This window comes from Hyposmocoma kahamanoa, unplaced genomic scaffold, assembly GCF_003589595.1.
Source record: "Hyposmocoma kahamanoa isolate Upper Pololo Valley unplaced genomic scaffold, ASM358959v1 210, whole genome shotgun sequence".
NCBI classification, from domain to species: Eukaryota; Metazoa; Arthropoda; class Insecta; order Lepidoptera; family Cosmopterigidae; genus Hyposmocoma; species Hyposmocoma kahamanoa.
In genome coordinates this window covers 4756530-4772652 of record NW_020653731.1, presented here as the reverse complement: position 1 = coordinate 4772652, position 16123 = coordinate 4756530, and positions in this window count along the sequence as shown.

Below are 16123 nucleotides of genomic sequence, written 5' to 3'. Positions count from 1 at the left end.
CCTAGATACTTAAGACTTTAGTAAGTCAAGAATTAGGACTTATAAAACAGTTACTCTAGTTTCAATAAAATACGGTATACATCTCCCATGCCCTGACTATAACAACATACAGTTGGTAAGCAACGTATATGTTGACGTCTACTACTGCTGGAAGTACTGCCACTTAGAAGCAGTAAAGCTCATTGTGAAAGAGTTCGTCCAGGGAAGTACTGCCATCTTACCTATTTCTACCGCCAAGCAGTAATGCCAGCATCACTGATGCATTCTTGAAGGGTAAGGGTGCTGGTAAAATAACAGGCACATAGGACTTGTCAACTTATGAGTTAGGGTGACGGGCGCAATGGCAGTGCTCCTCAAATGTTTGCGATTTAAAGCTCTGAATGGCACTGCAACTGTTATGGACAGGTGAGTAGCTTAGTACCAGGCGCACGCCTTGTTTGTCCCGTTACTTGGTACTATATAAAAAACCCATTTCTGCCGTCAAGCAGCAATATTACTTTTAAACTCACATTACTTTTACGGTTTTGAGGTGTAAGGTTCCTGGTGAAATTATAAGGGACTTGTCGACTTATGTTTCAGGGTGATTCTGAATGACACTGCAAATGCTATGGACAGGTGTGACTTGTTCGCCCTATCAGTATATAGCATAAAAAAACCCCTAGCAGCATGATCACCTTTTTGATTATATGTCGCAGTTACTCAACACGCGCTTGCGAGCTTGTTAAAACAAAAGTAATGACAAAAATACTAATCATAAATCCTTGTATCTTGAACAGCATTCTAGAAATTAACTCATGTCTTATAACAAGTATTATTGTAATAGTTTAATTTTATAACATAACAAAGTAATTTATCAATAAGTACTTGAATTTTATCGGAAAATACTCGAATAAAAGGAAAATGTGATACATTTATACCAAGGAAGTTTTTTCAGAACAAATAATGTACCGACTTCATTAGGAGAAAGAAATATCTCTGTATAAATTTTGTCGAAATCCAATTACAGGTGTTTTATGAGTTTCCAACATGTTTGCACCCTCCACCCTTTATAATACGTTCAAAAAGATCACAATAAAGAATTTTATTGTTGTATAGGGTTTCAAAGGGGTTTGTTATTAAATTTTTAGAATGAATTCAAAAATCAGGAGAAGGTATTAATGGTGTGTATGGTTTAAAGTATATTCAGATATAACACCGGGAAATTTGGAAGAGTTTTTTTTTGTAAGATACCAAGTGGCAGGACTAACAAGTTGAGTGCTTGGTGGTAAACAACATGGGTGTCCAGTGTCCATAACGGTTGCAGTGCAAAAGATCTAAGGGGCACTGCCGATGCGCCCGTAACCTTGAGACATAAGTTGACAAGTCCCAGTGACTCTAATTTCACCAGCACTCTTACTTCCTTCAATACCGGAACGCTCACATTATTGCTTGGCGGCAGAAATAGGTATTGGTGGTAGTGGATCTCAAAGTTGACGACACCATTGTGCAAGCCACTTGACCACAGAGGTTGTCGAAATTCATACGAATTGTTTTTATTTCAATTATCCATTTACGTGCACGTAAATGAATATATACCTACTTATTTTTCATAGCAACCAAATACCTGCCATTCATACCGCAAACAAATCTAATAAGCTCTTGGACACCAAATGAACTCTCCAGCTATTAACACTTAAACAATAAATGGAAAATACTATTTCAATAATTCTAGCGCCTAGTTCCAGCTCCTATGACGAAATAAAAAAAGAAATGTCTATGTGTTCTGAAAGCTCAAAATCTTCATATTATTTTAATACCAACACACATATAATAATACCAGGTTTTGTTTGATCAACGGTCCATGGAGTACACAAAGGACAAAATCCATTTGACCATCACAGGAGGATAGGAGCAAAAAGAAAGCTCAGCTCACACGTATGCGTGTGACTAGTGACATGCTTCTGTACTTGCGTATTAGGCTTGTTCTACAATGGTATTAAAGTAGATGTCACTTCATAAGGGAAGTGACCATTGCGTCAAAAACTTGCGCGAAAGTCTGGAAATATATTGGGAATATTAATTTTATTGAATATCATGTTTTTACTACCATGCCATTCATATATTTTTGTGAAAATACTCCAATACTTTGTTGTTTATTATTAATACGAAGATCAAATAAACACAAATAAAACATCCATTGATCCAGCTGGATTTGAACGTGTTTGCCAGACTGGGGCTAACCGCTCTCCCAACTGAGTTACGAGACGAACCAGCAGACCTAATGAATTTCTCTACGTGCTTGCTGTTGTTCTTTTATTCTGAATTAAAATTATTATTATAGATTTCGAAGATTACCGAGAGTCCATTAAAAATACCTGCAACAATTTTCTATACTGACATCACTCATAATGTCAATGATCCCGATTGTGTATTTTAAACCGATTTCAAAAAAAGCAGTTCTCATTTCGACTGTACGTTTTTTTTGTATGTATGTTACACGATAACTCCGGTATTTGTACACCGATTTTGATGATTCTTTTTTGTTGGTACCTCCATAGTGGTCTCATTTAATTTTGAAGAAAATCATCCACCTCTAAGGGTTGCTGTTCACGCACGAAGATTCATTTTTATAAATAGCGCCTAAATTTTATCATAAAGAGCAATTATTTTAATGGTTGATTTTGCTATTCTCCAATTCAAGGCATTTTTCTCTCATTATACTTTGAGTAGTGAGAACCGATTTTTATTATCTCCTGTGTCAAGTTCCGTATAGTGGCGAACTAGGAGATGAATCCGGGTTTGCGCATTTTCCGGTAACCGATTTCAGTAAAACTTGGCAAATAGATGTAATTTCACGTACTTTTGAGGTCGGTTTTTTTAGTACTCTGTACTGAGATTATTTTTGTATAGTTTTAAAGCCTTCTCATAGAGCCATACAGCCTATTTTTCATATAAGTCCAACTTTTCATTAGGTTTCAATCTTCATAACATCCAAAACGGAAATTATGAAATTGTAAATAGCTTCATAAGTTTCCTCGTTTTCTAGTAGAGATAAATCCATTTGGACAGTGTTCCTCTAACAGAATAGAGCTGAGATCAGATGACAATTGTCAGATGTCGTGTTTACGTCAGGAAGTCCAACCACGCTATCGATTTGTCCATGTTTTCGTACAGTCGGCTTGAGAAGTACCTGAATCAAATCTAATTGCGTCATCAAACATCACTTAACAAATAAGCCTGTATATTGAATGATATATTTAACTGCCTCTGTGGCCGAACGGTTACCATGCCGGACTGCCACGCAGAGGTCCCAGGTTCGATTCCCGGGCCGGGAGAAATGTTTGTATGGCCTACAATTATTTCTCTCGTGAGTTTGGGTGTAATTTGTGGTTGTCTATATGTGTGTCCATGGCACCCGCGACACAGGGTTTACCTAGTGCGGGGCTATGTTGAGTGTGCGCGTTATTTATTTATTTATTTATTTATATACGAGTAAACCAATTCTGTAAACTAATTTATTAATGTAGTTGGTACTTATTACGGGCAGATAGCTGCAAACCATATTTTAAAGATCTCCAATTACTGACTGTGCCTTCTTTTTACATCTACGAAGCTGCCGTATACGTCCAAATGCACCCTTGTTCTCGAGAACTTTAAAGCCAAGACGTTATATTCAACTTCGATTGAAAGCTTGTAAAACTGTCTTCATGTATGAAAATATTTTTGTAATAGAACTAAAAGTTAACGGGAGATATTTCAACGCCAGCCTAGATTGTAGGTGAGGCGTGGGGGGCATAGATATAGAAAAAAAGGGTGGGGGGTGGCCCGTCGCGTTCCGCAATTCGCGTGCTGTGAATTAATATGAATAAAATAAGGACGCATCTCCCGCGTCGACAACCGATGGCGACTGACGGGGCAGCGGGAGGCGCGGCGTGTCGTTAAACCGCTGGGCAAATTGCAGGTTTTGGGAAAAATTTAAATATAATAACTAATAGGGCTTCAATTGAAAACCAAAATTTATCAGGTTCTCCATAGTACTTAAGATAAATATCTCCATATAAAAATTATGTACAAAGTTCATTGACTTACAATTACATGGACGTCGGGTCCGCGCTAAAAAGTGTCCGCACTTGTAAGGCGCTAAAATCGTATACAGAGCGCGACACTCCGCTTTAGTCTTCATTTGTTCTACGGACAGCGCGATACTGCGATGACATAACAATTTAAATTTCGAATAGGTTGACTTGGGACATTTTTTTCGTGGTTTTTGTATTAGACCCGTCGTCCATTTATTTGTAAGTCAATGACAAAGTTACATACTTTATTCTTAAATAATTCGTTTCACATTTTTATTATAGCCGGTTTTCAGTATTTTATATGATCGGGTAAAATACATCCTATCGTATAACACATTAGCAAATTCTTTAGTCAATATTCTTAGTATCGTACATTTTTTTTTTGTAAAATCGTTATTTAATAATAAATCATTGAACCATTTAATCCAGCAAAACAGTTAGTCTCGCCTCTGCTCTAGTAACTCGCCTTAATAAGAATTAACCGAAAGTACGAAGGTCTAAAAACATTATGCTATTTAAAAGACAATCATACAATTTATTGTGGAAAAGACAGTGGAAAATTTTAATATGTACATGTAATTAGTAGGAAGAAAATCGAATATTGATATATTCTGGTTGCGCCTGTACCTACTCACCAATCTCGCATGCAATATCGCAGCGATGCAGCGGCATACGACATGACTTCACTATGGAAATGATTTGCGAATCATGACTTATACGGGCTCCAAAACGATACCGAAGCAAGGAATACGAGAGATATTAAAATTGACTGGAGTATACATGGTGACTTGAAATTTTGCTACTTGAAGTTTTACTGTATCTGTCGGATTTTTAATTAGAGATAACAAACTGGCAGCTGTCACTTCGATAAATAATGTTGCCATGTTTATTGCATGGTAATGTGTTTAGTACAGTTTTCAATGAAATCTCTGTAACAAAATCAGTAAAAAAAAATAAAAACGTTAAAGAATTGTAACTATAGATCTACTAAGCTAAAGCTTCTATTCTGTAATTTTTCCGCAGCTAAGTTCTTTTTAGAATTACTTATTACCTACAAATTATTAAAAAATATATAGGTTCTTTACATCGATTTCCTACTGAGTATAATGCATTAAGATAACATAATTTTTACTTCAACAACATCTATCAACCAACCAAATATCAATAAAATCTTGTACGTGGACTTCGAATTGGCAGCGCCTGTCTGATATCGCTCTTAGTAAAATCAGTGTTTTGTAAATCAAGCAATAATTTCATGTCACCATATATATAACTTCTCATAACGTTAACGGACCTTAAACCTTACGAAAATGTTTTTTATTTCATTACAAATGTAATCGACCTATTGGACTAATATTTCTACCTCAAAATTCTAAGTAGATGTAGAGATGATATGTTTTATAACATTGTGTATGTAATTTATTGTAATTGTAATACTTACTTTCGTCTTTACATACTTTCCTCGATCTACATAAAGTAACAAAAATTAGACCTTATATTGAAAACAGGCGGTAACTCGGACGACTCTAGCCAATACATACCAATAGCACTACTAACGGCGATCTCAAAAGTATTCGAAAAGACCATGGCCACCTACATGTAGTTTTACAGAGAAACAGAATATTCTTCACAATAATCAATACGAATTTAGAAAAAAACGATCAACCACTTCAGCCGTTTTTAAATATACGCAGGAAATTTTAAACTACGTAAATGATAAACATAACGGAGTAGGTATTCTGCTCGACATGTCCAAAGCATACGATAAAGTCTCCCACTCAACTCCTGACGAAATTGCTAGGTATCGATATTAGGGGCAATGCTCATGGGTGGCTCAAGTCGTATTTAACCGACAGAAACCAACTAGTACAGATAGACCATGTAAACAGTGATACCGGAGAATTGGAATGTGTCACATCGGAAAGTATAACCACAAATTGGTCCATTCCACAGGGAAGTGTGTTGGGATGTATTCTTTTCCTAATCTACATAAACGATCTACCAAAAGTGTCGGCTCCGTTATGTATAATGCTTGCAGATGATGTTTCCATTCTTTGTAAATACTCTAAAAATAAAAATAGCGCCAACAACGAAATAATAGGCACATTCAACACTGTAAAAGATTGGCTTCAAGACCACAATCTTGAAATAAACAGTAAAAAAACAAAAATTGTATAATTTAAACCGCGACAAAAACAACCGCTAAAACTGAATCTTATAAAAATGCCCTCAATATCGAGGAAGTAAATCACTTAACACTTCTGGGAATAACACTCGAGACTCGCCTAAATTGGAAAATCCATATCAGTAAAGTCAAATCAAAACTATCACAAATATTTTATGCCATAAAAATTTTAAAATCTAACACAACGATAGAGTGCGCCCTAAGTGCTTATATGTATGCTATGCGTATGCTTGGCTCCGGTACAGAATTATCATGTCAGGCTACAGCATCGACGCTGGCGATCTCTTTATAATTCAAAAGAAATGCCTCCGTGTAATATTAAACCTACGACAGAGAGTCTCGTGTAGACCACACTTTACCAACCTAAACCTACTTACAGTACCGTCACTACACACACTTGAAATTGCAAAGTTTGTAAAAAAACACATTTCAATATTTGAACAAGTTAAAAGCGAGCGCCGCAAAAACAATTTAACCGTCCTTACTATAATTTAATGTTGTGTAGAAATAACCCTTATCACAGGGCTATAGTAATTTACAATAAAATACCAGAAGCAATAAAAGTAAATGACAAATATGAAACCTTTAAAACTAAAGTCAACTCACTGCTAATCTCAAAAAGTTATTACTCAATAGTAGAGCTATTGTCGGATAAAGATGTGTAAATGTTCAATCTCTCGGCAACATATATTATGTACAGTTTTAATATGACATGAATGTAATTTGGAAAAGTAATTTGAAAATATATTTTAAATATGTAATTTTTAGAAAAGCAATTATAGATATTTTAATTGATAAGATGGATGGATGTAGATTTAATATAAAATATATATGTACTCGTAGTATATTGCAACACCCTAACAGGGTCCATGTTTGTATAAATCTGTATGTACTATTCATGATGTAATAAATAAATAAATAAATTGGCGACCTCCGAGGTCGAGTCGCGATCCCCGACCGGGTCAATATAAAAAAACTAACTTTTCTATATTGTCTCGGGTTTGGGTGTTTGTGGTACCGTCGTTGTTTCCGATTTTCATAACACAAGTGCTTTAGCTACTTACTTTGAGATCATTTATGGGACATATGTGATGTTGCCTAATATTAATATTATTTATATAAATGGATTTTAAATATATCAAGCAAAAAGTATCTACTTATAAATGCCATACAAGTCTGTTCCGATCCTAACTCATACGCTCGTCGAAACCAGAGAGACATTTTTTCGACTTTTATTCGGGCCCGGTGCCCGGATAAATTATTACCGCCAATGTTGCCAAATAAAAACAAGAACATACGCCCGACATAAAAGCCTGTGTATGGCTTGAAAATTCAATTTTTGCAGCCATTCACTTGGATTTAGCGTTAGAATTTTCGTAATCGTTTCCAATCAAAAGTGTTGTCTGTACTGTATTGCTATTGTAAATGCTTAATGCACGTGGTATTTAAAGAGTTGAGATTATAGTGGAATGGTAAGGGCCTTACCATACGTTAGGCACGGAATTGCAATAAGCCGGTTAAAAAGTTTTATGTCCATGTAATGAGACCAAAAAAGACGTGCGTTTCGTGTCAGCGGTCCGAGCGGAAGCGAAACGTGACACATTTATATTAGCTGTTAATGCATTGGTAATAAAATATTAAAATTTCAAATAACCACACAAATTATGGTCTCCAACCAGATTGTAGTGGAATTCCCTCCCTGCAGACTTATTCTCTGAATCTCTTTTAAACAGACATTATTTAGGTGTGCATGTTTGTATCGTTGACCTCATCGTCGTTTTCCATCAGGTGAGATAGAGGTCAAAGGTGCGCTTTTTTTACAAACAAAGTACTAGAGCAAGTGATTTTACTTCAGGACATTTTACCCAGAACACCCAGATCAGAATCAATTTAGAAAGTTCATTTTACAAATTGACCCTATTGGGAATTCATCCCGTTTCCGCCTCCTCCAAAGTCTACAGTGCAAACCGTTGGGTCACTGAGGTCTTCAAAATAGATATAAAGCTTTTCCTGATCGGCTCAAAATTTAATGAGTGTGGTGACTCCATAATTTAAATGAACAATGAAATTATAAAATTGAATTAAGAATGGAATTGGTTTTGGAATTTTATAAAAACGGTTATTTCGTAGGTAGGTAGTTAAAGTTTGGTATCCTAAGCAGAATACGTTTTGGTGGAAAAAAGTTAAAATTCCCCGCCTAAATTGAGTTCTTTTTGTAGATTGTGATATAGAGTGCGCATTTCACTTTCATCTCACCTGATGGAAAGTGACGACGTGGTCGACGATGGCGCATACACATGGCCTTGTATAAATTCTATTCACACTTTCCTAGACATGCTTCATTGACTAGGTGACTTGTACGAGAAAGCAATTTTTTTTAACAAATTTCTCTTTCACGGCTACGTCGCGGAAGCCTAAAGTTTATTTAGGCTAAAGTTTGACCTACCGTCTCTCAAGGAGGGGGTAGTGGATTCGAATCCGGGCTTGCACCTCTGTCTTTTTCGGGACTTATGTCCGAAATTTAATCTGAAAATATCGTGAGAAAGCCTGCACACATTTGCAAAGTTAATGATGTGTGAAGTTTCCAATCCGCGTTGTGCCCGCGTGGCAACTGTAGTCCTAGCCCTCTCACAGGGAGAGGTGGTCTGTGCTTAGCTGTGGGATTATATATAAGCTAACTAACTATTATCATTGCAATTATTAATGTAAAGATACAACACAAAGAAAAATTCCTTCGATTCGACAGAACTCAAATCTGTGTACCGGGGCGACCGGTTTCGAGCAGAGAACAAAAAAGTAATGAGAATCGACACTTTCCGCCCCTCCCTAGCTTTAGATACCGCACCACGTCCCGCTCATTGACGATCGCATTGACTGAACGGCAACAAGGCTGTCGGCGAGCCGTTTTCACTCTAAGCTTTACCATTTGAATATAGTTTTTATTTATGCATATTGTCTTTCTCATAAAATAAAAATCTTTATTTAATTAAATGATAAAGCCAGAGGACTATCTGAGATGATGAATGGCGTCTTTTTAAACACGGTTCTGGCAGAATACCAGTGTCGGGAAACCGCGGCAATTATACTGAGCCAGCGCCTTTTCACTGCCATGACTTCCAAAAATATTTACTTTAATTAGTTATATGTGTAGTTATATGTTCCTTTTGTTATAAAAATTTGTTATTTTAAATGGTTCAACATAATAATAATTATGGTGTTCGTTTTCGTGGATGCTATGTAAATAAGTTGTCATGGAAGTGAATAAAGTTTTTATATATCTATCTATCTATTCATTACGAACTTGTACGTTAATATACTCGTATAACATCATTGTACGTTATTTTTTAGCCCGTGATGAAGAGAGGAGTTTCTTTCGTTTTCCGAAAGATGAAACGAGGTAAGTAAAAAACTTGAGACTTATTCAGTTAATGTTTTCTTCATTAATTTAGTGAAAAGTAATATATAACACAGATTTATTATATGAATATAATGAGACGTAATATAGTAGACAAGGGTTCTCGAATTTTCAATTTGTATTGTCGATAAATATGTAGTGAATATAATTGTTAAGATTCTATTGATTCTATTAATAAAATTTTGATGACCGATTCGAGAATTTTCGCTATGTTGCCGCTCTAAGCACGTAATAGTACGAGAAAGTGATGGGTAACCCTGCCATTTTACGCACACATTTGCGCGTGTACAGATAGCGCCTTATTGTATGTAGTAGTAGTACGTAAATAAGTTTCGACCGTTGTATGGAGTGTCCGGGGTGTGGTTTCGAGTCAGTAGAACTTACAAATTTTTCAATGCATTTCAAAATCTTCACTTAACCAGGTAGCTTTACAGCTACCAGAGATTGACAAACAAATGTCGCTTTGTAAATTATGACATTGATTATATTGTATATTATTATTATATAATTAACGTTCTCTTTATTACACGATTTTAAATCAAATACGTTTTAAGAAACCTGTCTGGAAAACCTAAGGGCCGACAGCTACCTTGCCTTAGCTAATATTAGTAGCAGTAGAGCTCTTTGTGAAAGAGTTCATCCAGGGAAGTACTGCCGCCTTGCAATAATGTGAGCATTGCTGCGTTCCGGTTTTGAAGGGTAAGAGTGCTGGTGAAATTACAGGCACAGGGGACTTTTCAACTTATGTCTCAGGGTGAGCGCGGTGGTAGTGCCTTTCAGATCTTTTCGATTTATGAATGAATGATAATATTATATATATTATAGATATCAATTTATATAGAGATAAATTTATAGTTCTGAGTGGCACTGCAACTGTTATGGACTGGCCTATTACTTACCATCAGGCGCATGACTAGTTCGTTCCATTACTTAGAATCATAAAAAAATATAAAGGGGAAACGCTGCCAGCAACTTGAGCACCTTGCCGCGGGTACTCAATTTATTCATATAATGTAATCTTAGTTGTACTTTGTAATATTTAAGCTTTTATTGTACCATATCTAAATATTTTAATTTATTATCTAATAAATAAACTCTGTTAATAATATTTTAAGTTAAACGTTTCCAAATCCTCTTTAGAGCATGAGATCAGATAGAAGAAAATTATGTTCATTTATTACTCACTTTACCTTTCAAAGTAAACGGGGTTATCTGGTTTACTTCAAGCGCTATTAATTAAACAAACCTTTACCAACAATATTCTTTTACACGAACACTACACTGTACGATCCCCTTTTTCACAGCCACTATAGAAACCTCACTAGCCTCAACAGATGTGGAACGGAAGCTATCAAACTCGAGAATCATTAAAACCCCTCCTCGTGCTACACCGACTAACCTACCACCGGAAGTTTCATCCTTCATGGACAAGATAGACGTCAAAGTAACCAACTTAAAATGCTTTGATACTAAGTTGTCTCATCTTATATACCATATCGTCGGGGATAGTACAAAAGCGCGTATGGAGCATTGGTAAAAACGCGTATCTTCACGTGATAAAATTTTACAGGAATGGGTTTAAACGTTATTACTATGTTATTTCAATGGTTATTACTTTCATTTCTGCACAGTAAGCATTAATGTAAGTTATTTACGGACTGATAACAATAGACTCCAGTAAATCAGGTTAATTTGGTTGTCACGCCTATTACGCGGATTTAGTTTGGCCACTAACTTACCGAAATGGCAATTTCATAACGTATGCTAGTTACGCGTAATTGCACTATCCCAGACGATATGCCGCATTTTATTTCTATATGTATATCTATATCTGTGATTATTTTTTTGCTTTTAATAGGCATTCAAGATATCATAACACTCTATTATATAAATATACTAAATGTATGTGGATTTGTGTAAATATAAGACATATAAATAAATATTAGACAACATAACATACGCAACTCTGATCCCAAACTAAAGCACTTGTGTTGTGGGAATTGGAAACAACACCGGTACTACAAACGCCCAGATCCAAGACAATATTTATACAAATTGGTTTTTTACATTCACCCGGCCCGGGACCGAACCCTGAACTTCAGTGATGGCGCTACCATGAAAACCGGTGTGCAATCACACCACCACGGAGATCATAAGAAGAAGAAAAAGGTGTATAAAAGATTCAGGATGTTTTCTCTTTCTCATTTCTCTTTCTATTTTTAGTAGTAGTAGAGCCCCTTATGTAAGAGTTCGTCCAGGGAAGTACTGCCACCTTACCTATTTCAGCCATTGAGCAGAAATGTTCACATTACTGCGTTCCGGTTTTGAAGAGTAAGGGTGCTGATGAATTTACAGGCACATGGGACTTGTCAAAATATGTCTCTGGGTGTTGGGTGCAATGGTAGTGCCCTTCAGATCTTTGTGATTTAAAACTCTTAGTGGTACTGCAACTTTTATAGACAGACTTGTCGCTTACCTCCAGGCGCACGACTTATTCGTTTCATCGCTTGATATTAAAAAAAAACCAGTCAACACGAATAAGATTTACTTTAAGATCACGAAATACCGAACAACAGCTGTTTTATACTAAATATCTACACGAAGTGGACCGAAACATACTCATAGACAATTCCTTGAAAATTATGCAGGCCTGTCAAAGTCAAATAATCTTTATTTCATATTTAAACAAATTACACTTGAAATCGTCATACTGATTAAAGTCTACTGCTCATTCGTAAGGAAGATTCCCTTGAGAAGAATGAGCAAGAAACTGTAGGGGTTGCTCTTTGTAAATATACATTTGTACTGTATTGGCATTTGATGACGATAACGAGTAAGTACTTAATTGTGACATAGTGTGTTTGGTCCGATACTGATGAAACATATTTATGACCCAAAAAGATAAACGTTCTTTTACCTTTATCTTTTAATAAAAAAAATGGAGTAAATAAAACTTATCTCTATTATGAAAGTTGAGTAAAAATAATTGGAACATTTATAGCACGTTATCCGATTAACATTGTAGATTTTACAATATTAACTAAATGCAATGGAAGTGCTTCGAATTATTTTACGATCTTATCAAATAAGGACTTATAATATGGCTGCTACCACAATCTTCGAGATTATAGATATGAAAATAATCTTGATATTAAGAATTATATTGGAAAGCACTTAGAGATAAATGGCTAAATACGTGACAAAAGATTGTTGGAAATTGATTACTTTCATTAATTTCATTTATTATCAGTTGTCTTTCACACTTTTATTATAATTAATCTTTTGCTAGAAAAAAGTGAAGATTCCTTGACCATGATCTTCTTTGGTTAATAGAGGTTTCGGCTCTTGGAATCCTGTCACCGTAGGAGAAGCGGAAAAGCGGGAAAAACTATTTAGCTAGATCAAATGTTTTTTGTTAAATAAAGGTCTTACACAAAATATACTAGGTAAACACCTAAGGATCTCTAAAGAATGTGCTAATTTGTTACATAATTGATACTTTACTCGATTATATAAAATTCTCAGAATAGGCTAAAATAAAAATCTAATTATTTAAGAATGAACTTTGCGCATAATCTCTGTAGTACCTAGATAAAGAGAAATATGGAGATACACTTCCCTGTATAGAATAGAATAGAAAGTTCTTTATTGTTTTTCATTTTTGTTACAGTTATATCTGCAAATGGGTGTGTACCTAATGCAATATGTCTTAAAGATCTATACAATTATTTTATGTCGCGTAGCTACTTTACAGAAAAGTGCTAGACGTACGTAAAATATATACCTTTCTTTTTACTTCAAAACGTGTCCCCTTGGGGGTACGCGCCGTTTACTGACACGTTTATCCCTGTCTCTTTTGATGACATACTCTATTTCACCAATTCTATTGCTGTAAACCATTGGGATGTACTGGCCATACTTAGTGTAGTGTGGACCAGGAGTGTCCAGTCCCGCTATGTACATGTCATTTAGTTTTTCTAACCTGTCTCGGTGCAGATCGTGTATCCTAAGATGCCACGGATCTTCATCTAGCATGTCTCACAACATTTCAGTGGGGATTGAACGAGGAAAGCCTCCCGCAGTCTTAAGAGCTACACTTCCCTGGACGGTTTTACAAGGAGCTCCACTGCGACTAAAAACATATTTTGATCTACCAAACAGTTTTTCCCAGTGACTCGCCTTAAATACTACTCGCCTTAAAGACTGCGTTCCGGTTTGAAAGGGTAAGGGTGCTGGTGAAATTACTGGCACATGGGACTTGTCAACTTATGTCTCAGGGTGATGGGCACAATGGCAGTGCCCCTAAGGCCTTTTCAATTAAAATCACTAAGTGACACAACTTCTGTTATAGATATGCGTGTCGGTTACCACTAGAAGCACGACTTGTTCGTCCTGTCTCACGGTGTTATAAAAAAACATTTATAATGTACAAACTGTTTTTAAGAGAGTAATTTTTAATTTGAAACCTTTTTATAATGTTTCATATTAGTGACGTAGAAAATTTATTAATTCTTACGAAATAATAAATTTTCTACGTCACTAATGATCGGAATTGAGGGAGTAATTTACTTAAATTATGAACGTTGTCTAAGTATGAACATACCCATATCGTCATCAATGCGTGTAAAATTTCTTTTTGTTACTGTTTATTTTTTAAATAACTAAAGTATTTCAATACGTAAGTACCTTTTGAAATACAAGTACAATATTATTTTTTGAGACCATAGTGTGTGACAAATACGTAATAGGAAATGATAATTTGTCGCCAATGTACTTAAAATTCAGTAAATAATACGCGTATTGAAATATATCAGGTTCCGAGAAATCCCGGGATTTAAAGATGGCAATGTCCACATTATTATTTAGTTTAGTTAAATTAACTCCCTAATTTCCGATCACTGCTCATAAGTTAAAACCATCTATCCAATTACAATATTCAGGCCAAGCATTGCTAGTGAATATTCGACGATTGGCGGTTGAAAGAGTGAAATTATTACAGTGTGAAAAATTGGACCGTGCATGGACATGCATTGAGGTTGCACCACCCTACAATGGAATCTAACAAACTAGGACTTTTACCACAGGTTTTCTTTAGCATTTGACTAAGAGAATTTTTATCGAGTCCTTAGGTTTTCGCGAATGTTACAGGTAGGAAATGAAACTATTTTTTCGGATCTAAAAATACAAGTAGGTACAGTCAGCCATGACCTTGGGACCTGTGGACGGCCCGAAACGTTGGTTTATTAAAAAAAAGAAATGTATGCAATTTACTTCCAAAAAAATTGTTTCATTTCCTATGAGAAATTATTTATTTATTTGGAACACCAACACATAAAAAAGTAAGAAAAGAGACAACATTTGGTATCTAAACACAGTTTTTATGTGCAAGGCTAACTACGGGTATCCATATCACTTAATATATACCACAGACCATATAAATACTATATACCCAGATAAATAAAAAAGTAAAAATTAAATAAAAACTGTAAATATTGATCAATCCAAATTATTTAATGTACTGAAATTTAAGGTAAATAATTGACTATAAGATCGAAACAAATATTTGATTGATGATAATATAACAGTGAAATTGTATTTATAAAATATGTTGTGAAAGTTAAAATAACAATGAAAATAAAGTATTAAAATATAGGGACACGCAATTTACATTTAAATCTATAGAAAGAATCATTAAAAATGTCAAGACCAGTTGAATTGCAATTATTAACTGTCAAATTAAAGGTATCAGATAAAATTGTTCTAATCTTGTTAGTCCTGAAGGTTTTCCTTGATGGTTTTTTCTGGATTCGGGTTAGGAAAACCTTCACCTAAACCGTATCTTTAAAGTAGATCCATGTTCTGTAGTGGCTAGTTCACATACATACACATAAATGTAACCAATAGTAAAACGAGATTTCTCGAAAATTCTAGAAATATACGTTTCCTACATGTTTAGATCGCAGAAACAAACTAGAGCCTTAGCTTTGGTTTATGAGTTTCGCTTCAAGTCGTAAAGTGCAGGTATCCGTTGCTTTTCTTTGAAGTCGGGTATTACTTTTTTAAAGTTTGTTTGATTTCTTAGTAAGATTGTGTTTCTTCTTCTTCTTTGTTCTTTTTATCATAAAACTAGATAACAAATGAGTGACATCGACTGGTAAATTCACAATGAACCTAAAATATCCGTGAATCGACTACTGTCTACCTCCTGGACTAAAGTGAAGTCGCTTTCTATTATTACCTGATTGAATTATTTATATTGGTACTTGGTGTAACGGGCTAGTGTCCGCAATTATTTATATTATACGGGGTATAAAATAAATGTTTTTTTAACCGACTTCAAAATAAAGGATGAGGTTCTCTATTCGAGTGTATTTTTTTGTATATATGTTACACGATAATTTGTGAACGGATTTTGATGATTCTTTTTTGTTAGAAAGAGGGTACCTGAGTATTTGTCTAATTTAAATT